This window comes from Entelurus aequoreus, linkage group LG22 (genome assembly GCF_033978785.1).
Source record: "Entelurus aequoreus isolate RoL-2023_Sb linkage group LG22, RoL_Eaeq_v1.1, whole genome shotgun sequence".
In the NCBI taxonomy this organism is placed as follows: Eukaryota; Metazoa; Chordata; class Actinopteri; order Syngnathiformes; family Syngnathidae; genus Entelurus; species Entelurus aequoreus.
The window spans coordinates 31514403-31538154 of NC_084752.1; the positions used below are offsets into that span (position 1 = coordinate 31514403).

The 23752-nt window shown below is 39.9% G+C and overlaps 1 long non-coding RNA gene across 1 annotated transcript; it reads right to left on the reverse strand.

Moving 5' to 3' along the window:
* Nucleotides 1-1118: 1118 nt before the first annotated feature.
* LOC133639314 (uncharacterized) lies at nucleotides 1119-17225 on the reverse strand. Its single transcript, XR_009823769.1, has 3 exons — nucleotides 17117-17225; nucleotides 3382-3538; nucleotides 1119-1234 (listed from the first exon to the last, which is right to left on the reverse strand). It is a non-coding gene; the product is annotated as an uncharacterized LOC133639314 (long non-coding RNA).
* Nucleotides 17226-23752: the final 6527 nt, after the last annotated feature.

Below are 23752 nucleotides of genomic sequence, written 5' to 3' on the forward strand. Positions count from 1 at the left end.
GACACCTGTTAGGTTGTACATCGTATTTTACAGAGGGCCTCATCCACTAAATTTTAGAAGAACAAAATAGTTGTCCTTATATTAGCCGGATCGGACTATAAACCACTAATGTATTCATTGTGGCATGAAATATATTTTGTAAATGTTTATTTACATAGCTAATTGTTTCCAAATGGTAAAACGACTGATCAAGCAAAACAGAGGTCATCGTCATTGACCCATTAGCTGTGGATACTAGCTCTCCAATCAGCTAAACACACTCCAAAACCCACGGTGGCGTTTTGGGGAATTTACGAAACTGAAACAAAACAAAAAGAATACAATTTTAAGTTAATAACACCAACAGAGACACTTAAACGTGTTAGCATAATCGCTAATGCTAACATCGCTACCTTGATTACATTATGATAGCACGTACAATGTATGAAAACATTCCTAAGGACATTAAGTATGAATTATTTTAGTTATTTTGTAAAACCTACTAACGTTGCTTGGAGTGACGAATGAATAATCCATACGATTGGAAACACGATTAGAAGACAGATTGGCTATTGTACCGGTTAAAAGCTCTAGTGTAAACAGGACACTGCAGCACATGCAGTGAGCGATCTCGTCCAAAAGATGGCGCAATAGCACAAAATTAACACACCTTTTCAGTGTCTTTGCTTGTTTTTTTGTTTTTTGTTTAAACTATTTGCATTATGGCCATCAGCGAAGAAAAATCTATAAATTATCTGCACCGTTTTACACACTGCAGGGATTAAAGTGTAGGGAAAAAATGTGCGGCTTATAGTCCAGTATTTACGATACATCTTTTGGACTTTGAATATAAGACATTCATAGTATTTTTTAAAAAAAATTCTAGGTAAAAAAAAAAAAGTACTGATTTATATTCTGTCAATATTGTATTTGAGAACAAATGTAAAATAAAGTGAGCTGTAAGCCACCAAAAGTACATTTTGGTAAATTGTAATTGACGTTCCTGAGGAGAGATGATCTAAAATAACAAAAGAGACAAAGAAGAAGAGAGGAAATGAGAAAAAGAACCGACAAAGGGAGTGAAGGAAGCTAAGGTGGCTGTGAAGAGGCCACACGGACACACTTTCTGTCACCTCAATCTTCCACTCAGCTGCAGTGATGACTCGTCTGCAGGCTCCAATGATTTCATCTGTCGGACGCGCCACACATTCGCCGGAGGATTGGAGGGACAGGACGCACCAAATGAGTCTGCAGGCTGGACCGTTAACAGAGAAAATGCCATTTTGAAAAGAGAACATATAGGATAGGACAACTTTTACAATAGAAAAAAAACACAATGCTTCCTTTTTGTGTCAACTTCATGTTTTCTTCAACAGAACTGATTTAATGTTTGTAAGTTCATCATAAAATATTTTATAATATATTATATAAAATATAATATTTTTTCCTTCTTTGACTTGTCTTCTTCGATTGGGCTTTTACAAAATGTCTCTTTTACCCTATTTTCTCCTCCCTGTCTTCATGCTGTTTCCTTGTATCTCCATTTTGCTTTCTTCTGTGTGTCTCCTTTGTTTATAACTTCTTGCCTCATCCACCTTCTCTGCACCACATCTCCTCACATTTTGTCTCCATCCTTCCTTCATCTCCTTATATCATTCACCTAATTTACTTCTCCTCATTGCCTTCATCATGTGTTTATCTTCTCAGCTCCTTCACTTTGCCCCTTTTCTCTTGCCTCCTATTTCATTAGCTCCTTCTTCTAGTTTTATTGGCATATGTTGTTTTCCTCTCCTTTTCCATGTCTCAGTTATCTTTTCTCCTTTCCTCTTTCCAGTTGCTGCTTGGATTCTTTATATTGTCTTAAACAAATCATTGTCTTCTTCTCCTAGTTTATGTTTACTTTTTCTTCTCACCTAACACCACCATTTTAAAATGTAACATGCCTTTTGAAAAGACAAACATGTATGGATAAAAAAAAAAAAAGTTTTATATATTACAGTATATATTTATATTTTATATAGGAATTAGGAAATCATTCTTTATGTTCCACAGGAACTTATTTGAATGACGGACCGGAGAGGTCAGAGTGGTGTAACAAGTGATGTGTTTGTTCTGTGTACCAAGGCTAATGTTCGACCGTCCAGTTTGTTTAGGCAGGACTACAGAACAAATTAAAAACATGTCAAAGTATTTGCAGATTTTCAATATTTTTATGGATAAATGCGTGTGGCTGCATACCACGAACGCTGGATGCAGCTTGTGGGATGCCGACTAAGGCCATGGCGAAGTTGACCCGCCGGGTAGGCTGCTAACAGGCAGTTAATGTTTTTAATGGTTTGTTTCTTTGCTTTGTACTAACTTGCTCAGTTGGGATGGTTGAAGGGCAGGATTGTGTCGATCTCTGAGCGACGCTCAAACATGCTTATGTTAGTTTTTTGTGTAAACGGAGCAGAAAACATTGTGCAGTAATAAATACAGGAATTGAAAAATCTTTCTTCGCTTCTTAATTTTGTCTTTTCTTGTGCCTTCATCTGTTTGGGTTCTTTATTGAATTTCCATGTCCTCTTCTTGTCTCCTACATTCATATATTTCCTCTCCCTTCTTTAGTTGCTTCCATAAATGACTCATGTTTCTTGACTCATTCTAGTTATGTACTTCCTTCGCCTTCTTTCCTTCAATGACTTCTTCGCCCTCTTATTTATTCCATTTACCAGTCTCCTTGGCCTTCTACTTACTTCATTTACCAGTCTCCTTAACCTACTCCTTATTTCATGGATTAAGCTCCTATATTCATCTCCTGAGGCCTCGGTCAGGACAAGTAATATTTTTTAATCCGAATATTTTTGCCTTTACCATTCCACACGGCAGGGCTGCCCCCTGAGCCCATTGCTTTTTGCTCTTGCCATTGAGCCTCTGTCAATAGCATTTCATACCAACCCGCTTATTACGGACATATGTAGACACAATTATGTGAAGTAAATTATATTTATATAGCGCTTTTCTCTTGAGACTCAAAGCGCTTTAAATAGTGAAACCCATTATCTACATTTCAAGCTACATTTAACCCAGTGTGGGTGGCTCTGGGAGCATGTGGGTAAAGTGTCTTGCCCAAGAACACAACGGCAGTGACTATGGTGGCGGAAGCGGGGATCGAACCTGCAAGTTGCTGGTCTAGTCTCCTTGGTCTTCTTCTTACTTCATTTACTAATCTCCTTAGCCTTCTCTTTACTTTATTTACTCATCTTTTGATCCTCGTCTTTCTCCTCCTTCCCCTTGTCTTTATTTCCGTGACTTCTTGTCTTCTCTGTCCTGTCTTTTATCTCGGCAGTTGTGTTGTTTCCACCTCACAGACTAAGAACAGCTCTACAAGTAAAAGTGCAAGGACAAATGTAGTAAGTTAACCTTCTGTCATGACAAAACTGGTCTTTGTCCTCTTCCTGGTGGCTCGGGGAGGCCTCATAAAGACATCATCGTGGCTGTGGTCACGGCTGAGCACGCTCACAGGCAGAAGAGCGGCCGTGTGGTGATGATGTATCCACCAGTCATCTCATGCGGCTGCCTGTCAAGCAAAAAAAAAAAAAATCCAGAATGTTAATACAAATTTTTTTACTTCTTCCTGGAGCCGTCTCGCCGCCATCTAAAAGGCCTTTGACCCGCCCCTTCTCTCTTCATTTTACGATCCTTGTGTCCATCAACGGGAGAGACTTTAGTAGAAGCCCCCAAATAGTGCTGAGATAATAAATCTGACGGCGACCATGTGAGTTATATGCTCAGACCCTCTGATGTGACTCGGGAGCACGTTCATTCCTGCTAACCCTTCCAGATCGACTTCATAAATATCGCTTATGATGTCACAAGGCTGTCCTTTTGGTTTGGACCCTCACATGTGCACACACAGGCTGAAAAGGAAAGACGTTTAAAATCAGCACTTTAGTCAAGCCAATTCAACATCTGTCCAAACAACAGCGTAGCTCGCAATGATCCTCACAATTAAACTATTTTCTCTCATTTCATTGATGCACATGAGCGTCTTATATTTATACAGTATATACAATACCCAAAACCAGTGAAGTTGGCACGTTGTGTAAATCGTAAAAAAAAAACAGAATACAATGATTTGCAAATCCTTTTCAACCTATATTCAATTGAATAGACTGCAAAGACAAGATACTTAATGTTCGAACTGGAACACTGTTATTTTTTGCACACTTCAGAAAACCACTGTCAGTAACTACAGTTTGTCGCTACATCTGTAAGTGTAAGTTAAAACTCTACTATGCAAAGCCAAAGCCATTTATCAACAACACCCAGAAATGCCGCCGGATTCGCTAGGTCCCAGCTCATCTAAGATGGACTGATGCAAAGTGGAAAAGTGTTCTGTGGTCTGACGAGTCCACATTTCCAATTATTTTTGGAAACTGTGGACGTTGTGTCCTCCGGAACAAAGAGGAAAACAATCATCCGGATTGTTATAGGCGCAAAGTTCAAAAGCCAGCATCTGTGATGGTATGGGGGAGTATTAGTGCCCAAGACATGGGTAACTTACACATCTGTGAAGGCCCCATTAATGCTGAAAGGAGCAACATATGTTGCCATCCAAGCAACTTTATCATGCACACCCCTGCTTATTTCAGCAAGACAATGCCAAGTCATGTGTTACAACAGCATAGCTTCATAGTAAAAGAGTGCGGGTACTAGACTGGCCTGCCTGTAGTCCAGACCTGTCTCCCATTGAAAATGTGTGGCGCATTATGAAGCCTAAAATACCACAACGGAGACCCCCGGACTGTTGAACAACTTAAGCTGTACATCAAGCAAGAATGGGAAAGAATTCCACCCGAGAAGCTTAAAAAATGTGTCTCGTCAGTTCCCAAACGTTTACTGAGTGTTGTAACACAGTGGTGAACATGCCCTTTCCCAACTACTTTGGCACGTGTTGCAGCCATGAAATCCTAAGTTAATTATTATTTGCAAAAAAAATATAAAGTTTATGAGTTTGAACATCAAATATCTTGTCTTTGTAGTGCATTCAATTGAATATGGGTTGAAAAGGATTTGCAAATCATTGTATTCCGTTTGTATTTACATCTAACACAATTTCCCAACTCATATGGAAACGGGGTTTGTATATATATACTGTATATCTGACAGCGACCATGTGAGTTATATGCTCAGACCCTTTGATGTGACTCGGGAGCGGGTTTCATTCCTGCTAACCCTTCCAGATCGACTTCATATATATCGCTTATGATGTCACAAGGGTGCCCTTTTGGTTTGGAACCTCACTTTTGCACACACAGGCTGAAAAGGAAAGAGGTTTGAAATCAGCACTTTAGTCAAACCAATTCAACATTTGTCTAAACAACAGCGTAGCCCGCAATTGAACTCTTTTCTCTCATTTCATTGATGCACATGAGCGTCTTATATATATATATATATATATATATATATATATATATATATATATATATATATATATATATATATATTTTATTTTTATTTTTTATTTTTTTTATTTTTTTATTTTATTTTATTTTTTAATTTTTTTTTTCAACTCCTATTCAATTGAATAGACTGCAAAGACAAGAAATGTAATGTTCGGATGGAGAATCGTAATTTTTTTTTTTTTGCAAATAATCATTAACTTAGAATTTAATGGCAGCAACACATTGCAAAAAAGTTGGCACAGGGGCATTTTTACCACTGTGTTGCATGGCCTTTCCTTTTAACAACACTCAGTAAACGTTTGGGAAATGAGGAGACCGATTTTTGAAGCTTTTCAGGTGGAATTGTTTCCCATTCTTGCTTGATGTACAGCTTAAGTTGTTCAACAGCCCGGGGTCTCTGTTGTGGTATTTTAGGCTTCACATTTTCAATGGGAGACAGGTCTGGACTACAGGCAGGCCAGTCTAGTATCCGCACTCTTTTACTTTGAAGCCACTTTGATGTAACACGTGGCTTGGCATTGTCTTGCTGAAATAAGCAGGGTGTCCATGGTAACGTTGCTTGGATGGCAACATATGTTGCTCCAAAACCTGTATGTACCTTTCAGCATTAATGGCGCCTTCACAGATGTGTAAGTTACCCATGTCTTGGGGACTAATACACCCCCATACCATCACAGATGCTGGTTTTTACACTTTGCGCCTATAACAATCCGGATGGCTCTTTTCCTCTTTGGTCCAGATGACACGACGTCCACAGTTTCCAAAAACAATTTGAAATGTGGACTCGTCAGACCACAGAACACTTTTCCACTTTGTATCAGACCATCTTAGATGAGCTGAGGCCCAGCGAAGCCGACAGCGTTTCTGGGTGTTGTTGATAAATGGTTTTCGCCTTGCATAGGAGAGTTTTAACTTGCACTTACAGATGTAGAAAATTGATGGATGGATGGATGGATGGATTCCGTTTATATTTACATCTAACACAATTTCCCAACTCATATGGAAATGGGGTTTGTATATATATATATATATATATATAGTTTCCGCAGGGGTAGATCTTGCTTTGGTTTTTGGCTGAGACCAGGGATCTTGGACTCGAAAAAGTTGGTGACCACTTGTAGGGGTCACCCCGACAGGAAGACGAGGCAGTGCCCCGAAAAAAAGGTAGGAAAAAAAAAAGGTAAACATGAGGGTAGGTTAAAGCGGAAAAAAAAATCCAATCCCAAACTAAGCCCCTGGGGGGCTCAGTTTTAGACCACAAAAAAAACCTCGAGCACAGCACATGCATGATTTTATTTCATCATGCATAATTCATCTCGTATGAATTGCTATACGTTTTTTATTCCGTTCTCTCCCAATTAGAAAACGGTCACATTTAAACACAGAAAGTGAACAAACGGTCACTGCTGAAGCATGGAAGTAGGATTTGAATAAGCTCTGCTTCTTCCTACTCCTTTTCGGGAGTGTAAACATATGACGTTTCTCAACGTAAATCAAAACATTACCATTGCAACTATGGCAGAACAAATGATACAATTGTGCCGGTAGTTGGAATATTGGGGTGTACCTAATGTTGTGGCCAGTGTATTATATTATAGATATAGGCAACAGACTTCCAAGTCAATGAAGCATGTAAAGCAAAGTGACTCATTGTGGATATATACTGTCCAATGGCAGCAGCATATGATGAGGCAGGTGGGAGGCGACAGAGAGGTGTTGGCGGTGAGGGACTGGAGGGTGGGGGGTGCAAGGCAGCGAGGGACAGGGCGCAGATACATCACTTCATCTTTAATTAGCTGTCATCAGCTTCTCTCCACAGAGGAACCTCAGACTGATAATTAACCATCAAACTCTCTGTGTGTGTCCTGGGTGGCAGAATTAGAAAAAAAGATAATGGCACATTTGGCTAAAGAAGGTTTAGATTAAATAAAGGACTCTTTGAAAAAATAACAGAAATACGCCTACAGTTGCCAAGGTAACCTGCACTCTCTGCCCTCGACATTATCATGGCTTGTTAATATGAGAAGGGCCTCTTTGTTATTGGGAATTATGTGCCCTCTGCACTGCCTGATACTTTTTTAGCATGTGGAAGAAGAACATGGCAGGAAGCAGTGTAGCTAATTAGAGAGGAACACAGCACAAGTGGACATATGTGCATGGAGGGATCGGTCGGCCAACACTCAACGGGACGGCGCGGCGGAAGGCGGGCAGGCCGGCGAGCCGCTATGGAGGCATGTTGTGGTTTCTGCACCCCATGTTGCTGGCAACCAGGAGGGGTGGAGGCCGCCGGGCCGCCGCAACCTGTCCTCCACTCTCTGTCATGTTTGTGTGCTAAGCTGCTCTGGAGTGCTTTAATTGGATTATCCTTAATGAGTAAACAAGCAGCACAATAGCTCATGAACAATGAGGAATGAGGAAGCTGCTTCTTTCTTACTAAAAGCCACGAGTGTCCAACCTCTTTCCCCGTACTGAAAACATAGGAATACATGCAGGCCACTTTGAAATACAAGATAGGTCAAGATATGCAAAGCAGTTGAATAAATTGAAGACATCCTTTATGTCATTGGTGACTAATAAATCAGTATTTTTCTCAGAACGTTTTAGATGCATTTCTTATTAGTGCGGCCCTAATTCTCCCGTGTAATGTCCTGATGCGGGCTGTGCTAAATTTGATCTTTATAATACAGTAGGCCGGGTGTATACAAATTGCAGCCCGCGGGCCATGTGGCCCGCCAAAGCTTATCATTTGGCCTGCCGAACATCACCCAAGCAGGCTTGATGAAACCTTTCATACTAGGGCAGGGGTCCGCAACCCAAAACGTTGAAAGAGCCATATTGGACCTAAAATACAAAAACAAAATCCTTCTACAGTTACAAAAAATTTAATGCCTTATACAAGTCTTATAATGAAGGCAACACATTATGTAAGTGTTTATATTAGCTATTAACTATCAAAATGACCAGAATGACCAAAGTTATAGATGTGTGTGTCCAAGTTAAAGGAAACAGCAGGCTGTCTTCTTCGAGTGGATTTATTACATTCTTTGGCAAGCTGGGTAACGTTTGCTGTGGTCTGGAACAACATGGCACACAAACAACTATCAGATATGCAGCCAATTATACATACAGATAAAATGTCACGAGACATGCAAAACTAAATGATATACACCGAGGACTTCAGTAAATTAAATGAGCTCAAATATACCTACAAATGAGTCATAATGATGCAATATGTACATAGAGCTAGCCTAAATAGCATGTTAGCATCGGTTAGCTTGCGTCATGCACTGATCAAATATGCCTGATTAGCACTCCACACAAGTCAATAACATCAACAAAGCTTACCTTTGTGCATTCACGCACAGAATAAAACGTTTGTTGGAAGGAGTGACATAAAACACGTCTTACTTTGGCCGCGTCGGAGGAAGTTTACATGTAAAGAAACCACGGTGCGTCCAATGGCCGCCGAAATTTGTAGGACAAAACGGCGTTCGCCAAATCCTCTCATCAGTGAAGCATGATTATCATAAACAGTGGGATTTGTAACAATTGAGGGTTTGTGTCATATTTGCTCTCTTACAGAAACAATATTGAAACAAAGATTATATTTTTTCTACCATCTTTTCCATTTTCATATATTTTTGAAAAAGCTCCAGGGACGAGCCGCAGGTGGCCGACGCCCTTACAAGGGTGACTCGTGTATGCAGTACCCCCGCCACCCCGCAGGGGCAACAGCGAACCATATGTGTCACAATGAAGCAGCAGGGGGGTAAGTAGAAAAAGACTACTCATTCAACCTTCAAACAAATCTAAATAGTGAAAATCTGACTTTTAACAATGATTGGACAACAGGGTATGAATGTTCTGCCCCAAGCAAGTGCTTGAGTCATTGTTTCCTGTCGGACCTTTTAAGCGACGGACACATTGTTCCAGACAACAGTTGAATTCCACACATCTTCATCACAAATCTTGGTCAAATATTTGTAAGTAGATATTGTGCATAAAGATATTTAGTTTGTTATGGATTGAAATTGCTGACTTCGTAATGTCTTTTGTATTTGTGGTCCTGTTGTTTTTTGTCTGAGAGTAACTTTGCCGATCAAACCTCATTTATAACATGTAGCGCTAAATTTGACAAGTAGAGGGCAATAATGCTACACCTTTGTTTTAATTGTGATGAGTCACAAAGACAATGTTTAATTTCTATATGCGTAAACATCATTTATTGTGTGAATGTTTTAACAATACACCTATTTCATTTATGTAAAATACATAATGGACATCCATCCATCCATTTTCTACCGCTTGTCCCTTTTGGGATCGCGGGGGTGCTGGAGTCTATCTCAGCTGCATTTGGGCGGAAGGCGGGGTACACCCTGGACAAGTCGCCACCTCATCACAGGGCCAACACAGATAGACAGACAACATTCACACTCACATTCACACACTAGGGCCAATTTAGTATTGCCAATCAACCTATCCACAGGTGCATGTCTTTGGAGGTGGGAGGAAGCCGGAGTACCCGGAGGGAACCCACGCAGTCACGGGGAGAACATGCAAACTCCACACAGAAAGATCCCGAGCCCGGGATTGAACCCAGGACTACTCAGGACCTTCGTATTGTGAGGCACATGCACTAACTCCTGTGCCACCGTGCTGCCACACAATGGACATTATTTATTTTAAATACACAATGGACGTTATACTTTTGTAATGTTTACTTTGTTTATATTTTCAGTCTTACAAACTTGAATTAAGAAAGTAGTGTGAAGAAAATAAACCTGAGGAAGGAAAATAATTCAAAAGAAGAAACATCAATCTGCAACAAAAATTCTGGAGCTTCTGTTTCTTTATACTGTTAACCATCTAGCTGCACACGCTGGAAATGAGTAGCGAGGGCAGAATAATTAATTTATTGACAGTGCAGTGTGAAAGCTAATGTGTTTACTTTGTAATTAAGTAAACACAGTCTCAAAGAAATATAACATTTCAATGTCCGGCCCATGAACCCTTGGGCTCTTGAAACTGCGGCCCTCTTAATATGTAGTTGAAATAGCCCTGCAATAAGCGCTTTGGAGCAGGGGTCCTTAACCTTTTAGACCTCTGGGCCCAACTTTTTGTATCGCCACTGCAACCACATATTTTTTCATTGTGGGATGAATAAAGTTTATCCTATCCTATTCACACTTAGTATGTTTGCATGCACGAAAACAGTGTTTCTTAACCATTGCTGGGCCCGCTCGAGGGCAGCCAAAAAATATCTGTTTCTCAGCTGTGGTCTGTATGTGCCGCAGCTGTACTCAGTTGTAATATACTTATCCACCTCTTGTGGCAGTAAGACAAACTCAAACAGAAGCTACAAACTGGAGCTAAAGTCATCGAAGTGTAAGCGCAAAAATTATGACTAAACTGATGAAGCTGGATTTTCATTTGCACTTTAATTTTTTTTGACAGTTTAGGTAATAAAAATACTCATTAGTTTAGTGTATTTGCTTTAGCACAATTTTTTTCTTTATTTTAGCATTGTATGTACATTTATTTTTCTCTAACAAGTCCCTTGTTATGCAGTATGTTTACTTATATTTGTAATCATCCTGACCTAGGCCTAAGGTTTGTGTGTTAAATACATAATCCTCCTTGTGGGTAACACATGGTTTCATATGATTTCACAAAGTTGTAAACTGTAAGTAGGTTACATATCATTATTGAATATGAGTAAAACCAAGAGTAAGATTATTAATTTAGCGTAAATATTTGAGTGGTTCTCAGGCCTTGACATCAAAAATGTTAAGAACCCCTGCACTAAACAAGTAAGTATTACATGGAGTAGTTTAAAACCAGCTTTTATAAAATGATAATAATTAAATTGCTTCTTTTTTTTTTTTTTTTTTTTTTAAGTGCCAACAAACTCCTCCATGAATCCCTCGCGATCCCGACTCGGATAAGCGGCGGAAAATGGAAAGTGCCAACAAAATCAAAAAACAAAATAAGGCAAAAAAAAAAAATGTCCATAATAAGATTTTAAATACTCTTTTAACTTGTCATTATTTACTTAAAATGATTATAAATATCTCAAGTTTCCCTTTACTTCAGAGTGTAAAGCAGAGATGAACTGATATATATATATATATATATATATATATATATATATATATATATATATATATATATATATATATATATATATATATATATATATATATATATATATATATATATATATATATATATATATATATATATATATATGTAGGATTCTTATTAGTGGATAATAGGAATCATAATAATGCATCCTTATTATCACTATTGCATTTTATTAGTGCAGTCTCCCCCGTCTTTAAAAACTAGTGATACCTCTGTTTCTAACTTTAAACCGGGGTCCTTGAACGCACCAAAGTTATGTGCAATGACACGCAAAAGTGAAACTTATTGTTCTACCATCACCTCTCCTTGGTGTAAGGCAGGGGTGTCCAAAGTGCGGCTCGGGGGCCATTTGCGGCCCGCAGGTAATTTTTTAATGGCCCCACGGCACATTCTAAAAATACGATGAAAAAAAAAAAAAAAACATAAAAAGTGGTATAAAAGAGCAAACAGGTGAAATGTAACAAGAAAATGTTGCATTATTTACTCTAATAACACAAAGCTGCCATGCAGGCTGTTTCTTTCTTTAAAAAATAATAATGAATCAAAATCAATGTCATTTTGAATTATTGACCTGTTCAAGGCTCCATTTACTTCACATTAAATATTCCACTTTGAGATATTTTGGGGGGGAAATGTTGCATATTTTTTGGTTGCCATTTAAAAAACAAAGTTTTTTAAAGAAGGGCCTAAAAAGAACAAACAAAAAACACAAACAACAATAAAACTTATAATTGACGGATAGATCTGAAGTTGATCTTGAGACTATCGTGGTAAAAGTTTTAAAAAATGTTGGATTTATTTTTTTAAACTATACTGAGCAGTACCCTTTTGGACCCCCAATAATTTTAGTGGGACTTTTTTTTTTTTTAAGTGTCATTGCTCAAAAAAATTATGAATTAAAATCAATGTTGTTATGAGTTATTGACCTTTTTAAGACTCCAATTATTATATAATCTCAAATATTCCACTTTAAAATGTTATTGGGGTAAATATTGCATATTTTGTGTTTTTTTCCATAAAAAAACACGGTTTTCCTTGACAAAAAAAAAAAAAACTTTAAAAGTGTTATTTTGACAGATAGACCTAATGTTGATCTAGACATTTAAACCTTGAATAATAATAATAATAATAATAATAATACTAAATAATGACACATTTGTAATATTTTTTTTGACCAAAACCTTTTGGGGTCCCCGGGATCAAGTCTGAGTGGAGGCCTAAATGTATCTTTTTTATACATATATTGTATTGATTTTTAAAATAAAAAATATCAAAATGGCCCCCGCTTGCTTTGATTTTTCAGTGTGCGGGCCTCAGTGGAAAAAGTTTGGACACCCCTGGTCTAAGGTGTTGGTGCTGTGCATTAATGTTTAAAAAGTGAGTTTTGATGACCTTATGACGTCTGTGTTGAGTGAAGTGTTTGATAAGGTTTGCTGCTATCCAGGTGGAACAAACCATTTTGTATGTTTGATAAGAGGTGTAGGTCGTCTTAGACATTCTTAATTTGATTCAATCAACCTTATTGAATTTTCACAGCCATATCTATTTCATATTAACTTTAATGATGTCATTGTTTATCATTTACATAAAGGAGATGACAAATGTGAGATCATCTTAAATAAAGTTTACAACATCTAAGTAGCAATCGGTATGACCTCAGACTTTATTCCATCCGTTTACTGTATATTCTTCGATAAGTTCTGCTGGTTGGTTGCAAACAGAGTTTAAAATAGACCCGATAAACAACCATTACATGTGCATGCATGTCTAATGTTTCTCTACAAGTGACATCACCAACTAATGGCTTTGCATGCTTATTACTGCATTACAGTCCGAAAAAGGGAAGCGGAAAAGAAAGCAAAAATAAGCTCTGGGAAGAAGACAGAGCAAAAAGAATTATCATATTGTGTGAAATTACTGTATTTTTCAGACCATAGAGCACATCGGATCAGAAAGCGCACTGGTATTAAGCGGGACTATACAGGTCTATTTTCATGCAAAAGGGACTCCGGATTATAAAGTGCATTAAAGGAGTCATTATGATTTTTTTTTTCTACATTTAAAACACTTCCTTGTGGTCTACATAACATGTAATGGTGGTTATTTGGTCAAAATGTTGCATAGATTATGTTTTACAGACCGTCTTCAAGCCGCTTTCTTACCGTCTCTTCAGGATGTGCCATTTTGTGGGCGCTCTTATTTACGTGCCTCCACTTTGACTGTGTTTTCTCCCCTTCAGCCATGTTGTAGTTTTAAGCGCTTCCATAGCGAGTCTACTGACAGATATAAGTTAGAACTGTACGCTACTTGGTATTAGAAATGGCAACAGAAGAGGCTGCATGTGCATGTACGAGCCAGTCTGCCCCACAACAAGAGGATGGAGAAAAAGGAGCTTATTGACAAGGCGCGGACTACAATGAATGTACATTTTCCTGACTTAAGCAGATCCCGAATCCACATCAGAAGGTAAGAAAAGTTGGTTTTGCATAATATTATGAAAAAATGTCTCCTAATAAGTGCCATTTTGGGGTCTTTATACACACACACACACACACACACACACACACACACACACACACACACACACACACACACACACACACACACACACACACACACACACACACACACACACACACACACACACACACCATAATACCCGTATGTTGAAGCACAGTACGTCTGACTACGGTAGCTGTAATGCTTCGACAGGTGTTAGAATAATTATGTATATATTATCACACAACTCTTATGCTTAAGGGCCGTTGCTATAGTTATTATCAATTGTGCTGAAATTGTATTTTTCTTTGTCTGTGCAAAGCTGGCAATCCAAAAGATTGCAAGCCAGTCTCGTATCAGTGTCTGTTTCCAGAATTGGCCTGCTGACGCCAAGGCCGAACATCGAGCACCGTGACGCAGACAGAGCAGAGACAATGCGATATCACGACTGTCAGCACATTTGCATTTTTGTGTAATCATATATTGTGTCTAACTGGAGCTGTCGAGATTACCCCCTTCCCTCAGTGGCAGCTTCAGTGATGTGACCAGGGACCTCCCAAATAAATAGAGGAAGCATGTGGGCTGGACTTTTAGAACTTAGTTTGGATATGTAACTAGAGTACAGCCCAAAACACGTCTCTCCTCAATTGAGCAAAATGTAACTCTGTCTCTGCATGATTCCTTGCTTCTCGTCTATTTAATAGATGTCATCAGTTTTTGAACCTGACAAGAAGCGGTGCGGCTTCTTAGCTTACCAAAGTCGTACTCAAACATGTCGGCGGATTTTCTCAATGAAACATCAAAGTTTTGGGCTTGCTTGCTAACCTGTACTTGCTAGCGTCATTTATTTAACAGGCGTCAATCTGCAGTCCACATGTATCTCTTATGTGCGACTGCCATCTACTGGTCACACCTATTACACTGTGTACCAAATAAAATTGTTTCGAGGTCGGTAAGCACAACCAGGATTAATCCGTACATTAGAGGTGCACTGTCGAATTTTGAGAAAATGGAATGATTTTTGGTGTGCCATTTAGTCCCAAAAATACGGTATTATTTGAAAATGAATCAGCGCTGATTACACAGATGCTCTGTTGGTGTTGCAGACAGGAGAGGGGGGAAAAAGGAGAGATAAGGAAGTAAGTGATTTATGCGTACAGAAAAAGCAGTAAAACATAAAGAAGATGGAGAAAAACATTAAAATGTTGCAAAAGTGGAAGAGAAAGCAAGGATGAGGTGGAAAAACAAGAATAAAGTGAATGGGAAAAAAGGTCTGAGAGGTTTTCTTTTGATTCTACAATTTACGGCTCAGTTAGGTCCAGTTCCTGAGTTTAAAAAAAAATCCATCGAGAAAAATGGGAGCCAAATCATTTCATCACCTCCTCTGTCCTAATTGCAGCCATATGCAATTTTAAAGGCTCCTCTTCCTTTCTAATGGATCCCTGGAGGAATGGAGGGTTAATTGCTGCAGCTGGCGATGAGCTTTCTCTTCTTCTGCTTCCATCGCTCTTCCTCCTACTCCGCTTCTTCTTCCCCTGTGGGAGTGGCTGTCCTATTGACGAGCTGACGTGCTGCCCGCTCTGGTAAAACTAGAATGAGATGTTGACGGGTTAACTGCCGCTAATCCATTTCAAATACCCCTTGTGGACAGAAGTATTGGGACAACTACTGTGGGTAAAAATAGAAGAAAATAGAGAGTGGGTCCTGCTTTTTGCTGCTTTGACAACTTCCACTCTTCAGGGGGAGTTGATTCTTCCTGTTTTGACCTTTGACCCCAGCGATCTACTTCCATCTTTGATTAGGCGAGCCGAGTTTATTCATAGAGCACAATTTGTAAACAAGGCAATTCAAAATGCTTTACAGAAAATCACAAGAAGGCCCCCCCAAAAAAATCATAATTCAAATTAAAACCAAAAATATTATCATTCCAAAAACAATCACATTAAAATTATAAAATCCAAGAGTGTAAATAAAACACTTTCACAATTAAATACAAGTGTTTTCAGCCGGGTTTACATATCATTCCAACAACTGTTAAGTGAATACGTTGTAGCGAGAAACATTTTCTGCAATCAACAACATGCACTCTGACAAGAATGAGGCAGTAGTTGCAATAACAATGATTGAACATCTAGGTTAAAATTGGAACACATTGCTGTACTTATTTGTTTGGGGTTGGCCAACTCTTTCTACCCCTGAACAGCTGCACACATTTATGTGAAAATGTGGCAAAACATGCACCCCTGCTGTGATGACTCTGATGTTAGTTTTCTGACAAATGCACTGCATGGTGGCACTGTTATAACATTTCAACGTTTGACCCCATGAGTCAGAATGGCTTGAAATTTCTCACACAGGTCAATGTGCTCTACAAAACACCCGCTGTGATATTAAAGGGGACCTATGGTGATTTTAATCTCGATTTGAAACACTTCCTTGTGGTTATCAAACTTATTTCACCAAGTGCCACCTCAGAAAACACTTGACTCTCCAAGTACCACCATAATGACCAACATTAAAATACAGTAGCGTAGTTGGCCCAAGTATACATTAAAAACAACTTAGGTTTTATTGAACAAGTATATCTAATATTTTTGGCCACTGTAACATTAAACACTGTTTGAACAATAACACTCTGTTTGAATATTTAATTTAGTGATTTTTGGCGTATCACTACACAGTTTGATAATCACTGCTCTATATAATATGTATTGGACAGAATATGGTGTAAATCTTGCTCCACAGTCACTTCTGTAACCCATTTTTTAAATTTCTGTCTGCAAGATGTTCGATACAGGAGGCCTTCTCAGATTGCAAATTAAACCACGCCCCCTACTTCACCAAAAATATGATTTATCTTTTTAAAAAATGTACACTTTTTAAATACATATCTTTTCTTTTCAGACACGGTCGAAAATAAACTTCAAAAACAGTTCATAGATTCACCCGGTCACAACAATACCTGCACACTCTCAATACAAGAGCTGCTTAAAAAAAACTTTTTTTTTTATTAATGCCAAAATTTGATGAAAATTATACTTTCTTACCTTCTTATGTTTCCTCAAACCAAGTAGTAATGTCGCAATGGTGCCGTTTTTTTCGTCTGAGATTAGCAGCTAATCCAACTTCGTACTGGTCCACGTTGACAAAATAGTCCTGTGGACAAATAAACAAGCATGAAAAAGTATTTATTCATTATTAAGTATTTATTTTATAGACATTAGAGCAGGCAGGACGGCATGAGATGAGAAGGAATGACAGTGGAGTCAGAGCGCTCAGGAGAGGTAAGGAGCCATACAAGACGCCCACATAAGTACGTCAGTTACGGTGTGACATCACAGCATGTCCATTGTTTAAAAGAGACTCCAAAAGACAGCGTTCAGAGGGACCAAAGCTGCGTGCAAGCTCACGCCCAAACACGTAATGTTCATGATTTGATGCTTGGGCAATGTTTAACACAAGTATCCAACATTGTTACTAAATGTACAGCCATTTCCGGGTCCTAAATGGCTGTCAAAGTGTACCAACTGGTCGGAATACCTACTCAAACTTCTTCTGTCCAGGTGAGAGGCATGATTTATGATCTACAATACACTTACAGGGAGCAAGGAAGCAAGGACACTTGATGATGTAAACATAGGCACAGAGGAAGTGATCAAGGCACTGCTATAAATAGTTTGTCTGCGTTAGCACTTATAAGAACAATATTACTAATACTTTAATATTCAAGTCACCAAATGTAAATGGAGTATTGTTGGTGGTTTTTGAATGGTTATTTATTGGATTTATTGTAAGCAGACTTTTATTCACGTTTAATATTTAGAATGCATTAAAAAAAAAAAGTTCATCCGTCGTCATGTCTTTCATAATGATTGTGAACGATAGGCAAAATTCCAAAAAAAGTACAATTGCCCTTCAAGGTGTTTATACAAAATTTGGTATACACCTTTTTTTCCCCCAAGATGACGGTGCTGTAATGGCTGCTGGTTGCAGGAGCTCTGTGCTATTAAGTGACTTCCTTTGTGTTCTTGATGTTTCCTTTTTGTTTTCATGGGTTTTGAGCCATTTCGTCCGAGCCCCTTTAGGACTGTGCAACAAGGGGTGGCACTTTCCTGACTTCTGTGCTGCTTTTTGGTGCTTTTTTGTGGACTTCTGAATCTGCCTCGGGAAAACCTTTTGGCCATGTTTGCGCCGGAGACTAGCTGCTGGCTCCCTGCCACATCGGAGTCTGCGTGGAGACACCGAAAGAGGTGCAAAGGAGGAGCTGTGGAGCTGGCGTTGAACGTGGTGATGGACGAGCTTCACAGATGGACAGATTCTCGCTCATCATTGGCAGCATTGGCTAGTGGGCAGCCTAGGACGGAGTCGGCTCTCTTGTTTGCTTTGTTGGGTCTGCACCTGTCTTTATCCGTGCTGCTCCTCTCTCTGGCGGACAATGGCGTAAGCAGAGCAGAGGCCACCGTGGTGTTTGTGGGTTATGAAAAGGGTGTTTTCCTTGTGTTGTTAATCTACGTATAGTGCAACCGTATGTGCACAATATTTATAATTTTGTGTTTTTTTATCTTTTTGGCCTTGTTCACACTGAAGGTCCATCCATCCATCCATCTTCTTCCGCTTATCCGAGGTCGGGTCGTGGGGGCAGCAGCCTAAGCAGAGAAGCCCAGACTTCCCTTTCCCCAGCCACTTCGTCCAGCTCTTCCTGGGGGATCCCGAGGCGTTCCCAGGCCAGCCGGGAGACATAGTCTTCCCAACGTGTCCTGGGTCTTCCCCGTGGCCTCCTACAGGTCGGACGTGCCCTAAACACCTCCCTAGGGAGGCGTTCGGGTGGCATCCTGACCAGATGCCCGAACCACCTCATCTGGCTCCTCTCCATGTGGAGGAGCAGCGGCTTTACTTTGAGCTCCCCCCGGATGGTAGAGCTTCTCACCCTATCTCTAAGGGAGAGCCCCGCCACCCGGCGGAGGAAACTCATTTCGGTCGCTTGTACCCGTGATCTTGTCCTTACGGTCATAACCCAAAGCTCATGACCATAGGTGAGGATGGGAATGTAGATCGACCGGTAAATTGAGAGCTTTGCCTTCCACCTCAGCTCCTTCTTCACCACAGCGGATAGATACAGTGTCCGCATTACTGAAGACGCCGCAGCGATCCGCCTGTCGATCTCACGATCCACTCTTCCCTCTCTCGTGAACAAGACTCCGAGGTACTTGAACTCCTCCACTTGGGGCAGGGTCTCCTCCGCAACCCAGAGATGGCACTCCCCCTTTTTCCGGGCGAGAACCATGGACTCTGACTTGGAGGTGCTGATTCTCATCCCAGTCGCTTCACACTCAGCTGCAGATCCAGTGAGAGCTGAAGATCCTGGCCAGATGAAGCCATCAGGACCACATCATCTGCAAAAAGCAGAGACCTAATCCTGCAGCCACCAAACCAGATCCCCTCAACGCCTTGACTGCGCCTAGAAATTCTGTTCATAAAATTTATGAACAGAATCGTGACAAAGGGCAGCCTTGGTGGAGTCCAACCCTCACTGGAAACGTGTCCGACCTACTGCCGGCAATGCGGACCAAGCTCTGACACTGATCATACAGGGAGTGGACTGCCACAATCAGACAGTCCGATACCCCATACTCTCTAAGCACTCCCCACAGGACTTCCCGAGGGACAGGGTCGAATGCCTTCTCCAAGTCCACAAAGCACTGAAGGTCAATTACGATATTTTTTGCCCATATGCAACCTGAATGGGATTTTTTCATGTCTGCATGAACAGCGCAATACCAAATGTTTTCATAGCCGAACCAGGCCTCTTTCGTGTGTGGTATTAAATCGGATGTATATGCGCTCAGGTCGCATTCATCCAACCAGAACGTCATCAAAAAGCGATAAGCGTCATAATTATTGGCCAAAATAGAGGTTAACAAAATAGATCGTTGACAACTGAGCTGAAAATGGGAAAATAATGTTTTAGGAACTCCCGTGAACATTTTACCACCCCTGTCTCAAACTAATCGCCCTCAGACACGCTCTTCAAACATGAAATCGAAGCAAAATATCCCGTAAAACTGCGAGAGCCAAAATACTTAATTTCTTAATCTTCTACGCGCACTGATTTGCTTCAGAAAACGTTGACTGTGATTGCACAACGTCCTTGAAATTGCCACAAATGCGCCAGTACTGAGACCAACTTGAGTAGAAGCCATTTTTACTTCCGTAAACACTGCATTGAGTGGGACGCCATGTTGCATGTGGGTCAGATTGCATTCACATTAGAAATCTATTTTGTTTTTTTTTTTGTATGTGAACGGTCACTAAAGAGATCAGATTAGACCAAAAAAATCTGAATTTGGACATACTAATATGCATTAGATTTAAAACAGTGTCCTCCAGCGTTTTTTACAACTCTATGCAGCACAAAGTGCCGGCATTCTTCTTGTTTTCGTTTCCATGCCATCTGACTATGGTCCGCGCTGGTATTTTCCCCGTACTAATTTAGGCCCGCAGCTTAAAGGGGAGTGTCGTATGTACTTTAATCTATGTTTGTAGGGGCACAGGCTAGATTGAGCAACTATTTGGCCATAAATCAGGAGTCAGCAAACCGCGTTTCTAGGGCCACATGCGGCTTTTGAGCGGCCCCCTATTGGCTCCATGGAGTTTTTAAAAAAATGTATGGAAATGGAAAAAAAATGGGGTGAAAAATATATTTTTAGTTGTAACATGGTTTATGTAGGAGGACAAACATGACACAAACCTTCCTAACTGTTAGAAAGCCCACTGTTTAATATGTCTGTGTTTATGCTTCACTGATGAGAGTATTTGGCGAGCGCCGTTTTGTCCTAATTTCAGCGGCCCTTGAACTTATCGTTGTGTAGACTGTGACTCAACAGTTTGTTTACATGTATACCTTTGTCTGAAGCTGCCACAGAAAGACGTGTTTGATGTCACTCCTTTGTCTCATTTTGTCCACCAAACGTTTTATACTGTGCGAGAATGCACAAAGGTGAGCTTTGTTGTTGTTATTGACTTGTTATGGAGTGCTAATCAGGAATATTTGGTCACTGCATGACTTCAAGCTAATCGACGCTAACATGCTATTTAGGCCAGCTGTATGCACATATTGTATCATTATGCCTTGTTTGTAGGTAAATTTGAGCTCATTTAATTTCCTTTACTTATGTCCTCTGTGTATTTAGTTTCCATGTTCCATGACACATTATCTGAATGTAATATTGGCTGCATTTCTGATAGTTGTTAGTGTACCATGTTGTTCCAAACCACAGCAAACGTTAGCCAGCCTGCAAAGATTGTAATAAATCCATTAGAAGAAGACAACTTGCTGTTTCCTTTAACTTGGACACACACAATCACAGGTACCGGTCCATGGATCGATTGGTACCGGGCCGCACAAGAAATTAAAAACAATTTAAAAAAATAAAATTTGTTTTTATTTTTATTTTTTTTATTAAATCATTATAAAAAATTTAAAAAAAAATACACATACAATTAGTGCACCAACCCAAAAAACCTCCCTCCCCAATTTACACTCATTCACACTCATTCGCACAAAAGGGTTGTTTCTTTCTGTTATTAATGTTTCTGGTTCCTACATTATATATCAATATAGATCAATACAGTCTGCAGGGATCCAGTCCGTAAGCACACATGATTGTATTTTTTTATGACAAAAAAATAAATAAATAAAAATAAATAAAAAATACTCCCTCGCCCCGGTCCATGGGACAAATTTTCAAGCGTTGACCGGTCCGCAGTTACAAAAAGGTTGGGGACCACTGCCTTAGGCCATTCTAAGACAGTAATTTCCAGGAGTTATCTCACCCTCAGAGAAGTTTTACGGTTTTCCAATGTTGTAAAAATGTGTAGTATAAATATTACATTTCAACATTTCTGTCAACGAAGATTTGCATCAGCCTGCGACACATAGTCATTTTGATAGTAGGCTATTATAGCTAATTAGCCACTTACATCATGTGTTGCCATCATTATAACACTTATATAAGCCTTTTAATTTTTTGCGGCTCCAGACAGATTACTTTTTTGTATTTTTGGTCCAATAAGGCTCTTTCAACATTTTGGGTTGCCTACCCCTGCCACAAGTCATTGATTAATGGCTGGACCACTTTAAGGAGACATATGAGATAGGTTCCAGCACCCCCCGCGACCCCGAAAGGGACAAGCGGTAGAAAATGGATGGATGGATAGATGTATGCTAGCATGTCTTCCAAAGCATTTGGACCACAACCCTAAGGGGGCGCCACAAACCAGTAAAAGTTGTAGACTATTGTGTGTAGAAACCATTGAAGTCCTCAAAACTCATTTTTTATGAACAATTTCCTTGAAATGCTGCCTTGTGATTGGCTGATTTGCGATAAAACACACGTCATACCTGATGCAATGGACCACTTGTGTACATGAGGAGGCAGGGCACCTTTGCACATGCCCCGTACTGTGAGTCTGGCTCAAGGTGGGGATTAGTTGGATGTAACACTCAGTGGGACTCTTGTTAGAAAGGGTGTGGTCACAGTCTGCCTCTGTGGTAAATTTGATTATGACTGGCTGGGGGGAGGAGGTCCCACCGTGAACCAGGTGCCCTTCACAGCCAAGATGAGTTCAGCTCTTGGTCTCGCTATCCTTCCTTCTGTACTTCCTGATCTCCGTCGCCCACCCCCGCCCGTCTGTCCATATATTACAGCTCCCTCTCCCGCTGCTTTATCTTTTTGTTGTGGATGGTAGAGGACTTGTTTGGACTTCCGTCTTTGCCAATTTGTAACGTGTGACTTTGACTGATATTCACACACCCTCTACCCATCCCCCGTCTTCCGAAGGCTGTCATAATGTTTTCACATGACTATGAACTGCATCCTATGACTTGTGGTCCAACTGCTTTGGGAGGCATGGTAGCACACATTTGATACAGATTTCTGCAAAGTTTTATAAGGTAAAAACTTGCTTTGTTGCTAAGTCTCGCCCATGCCCTAGCAAAGATGCTTTGCTTGATGGCGGCCATGTTCTGTCAACCAACCTTGCTCAAATTTTACAGACGAGCTAATCAGTCCCTTAAACTAATCTACCAAATTTTGGTAAGTCGTCAAGATAACCTAGTTTTAGAGTGGGTGTTTTGTAGGACACATTGAGCTCTGTGAGAAATTACAAATCAATCTGACTCATGGAGTCAAACTTTGGGGTTCACCAACAGCGCAAATGTGGTGTAGAGTGTTTATCGGAAGAAATAATCGCACATGCAACTATAGGGATGGTAACGTTCACATTTGAACTGATATGGCAGGGGAATGTACCTGGAAATTTAAACCAATTTTCAGTACCTTGTGTGAGTTAATATTAACTGTTTTTGATAATATTTTTCAGCTGATTATGACAACTGCTGTCGAGTTGTTATATCTTGTTTAATTGCCCGAGTCTCATATACTGTTGCAAGTCCAAGACATTGGATGACAGAAATGTATAGTTTATAGTGTGTTGGCAAGTCAGTTCAGTCTTTGCTGTCCAGTCTTTTGTTGAGCCCAGAAAGCGTTAATACTGTAAGTGTTGTACTTATTACGCACCAGCCGTTCGACTGTAACGTGCAGCTGAGTTGTAGTTTTCATTGACCAATTTGAAAATGTTTAAATCGTCATGTAAAATCACTAATGCTAATTAGTACCATGTCA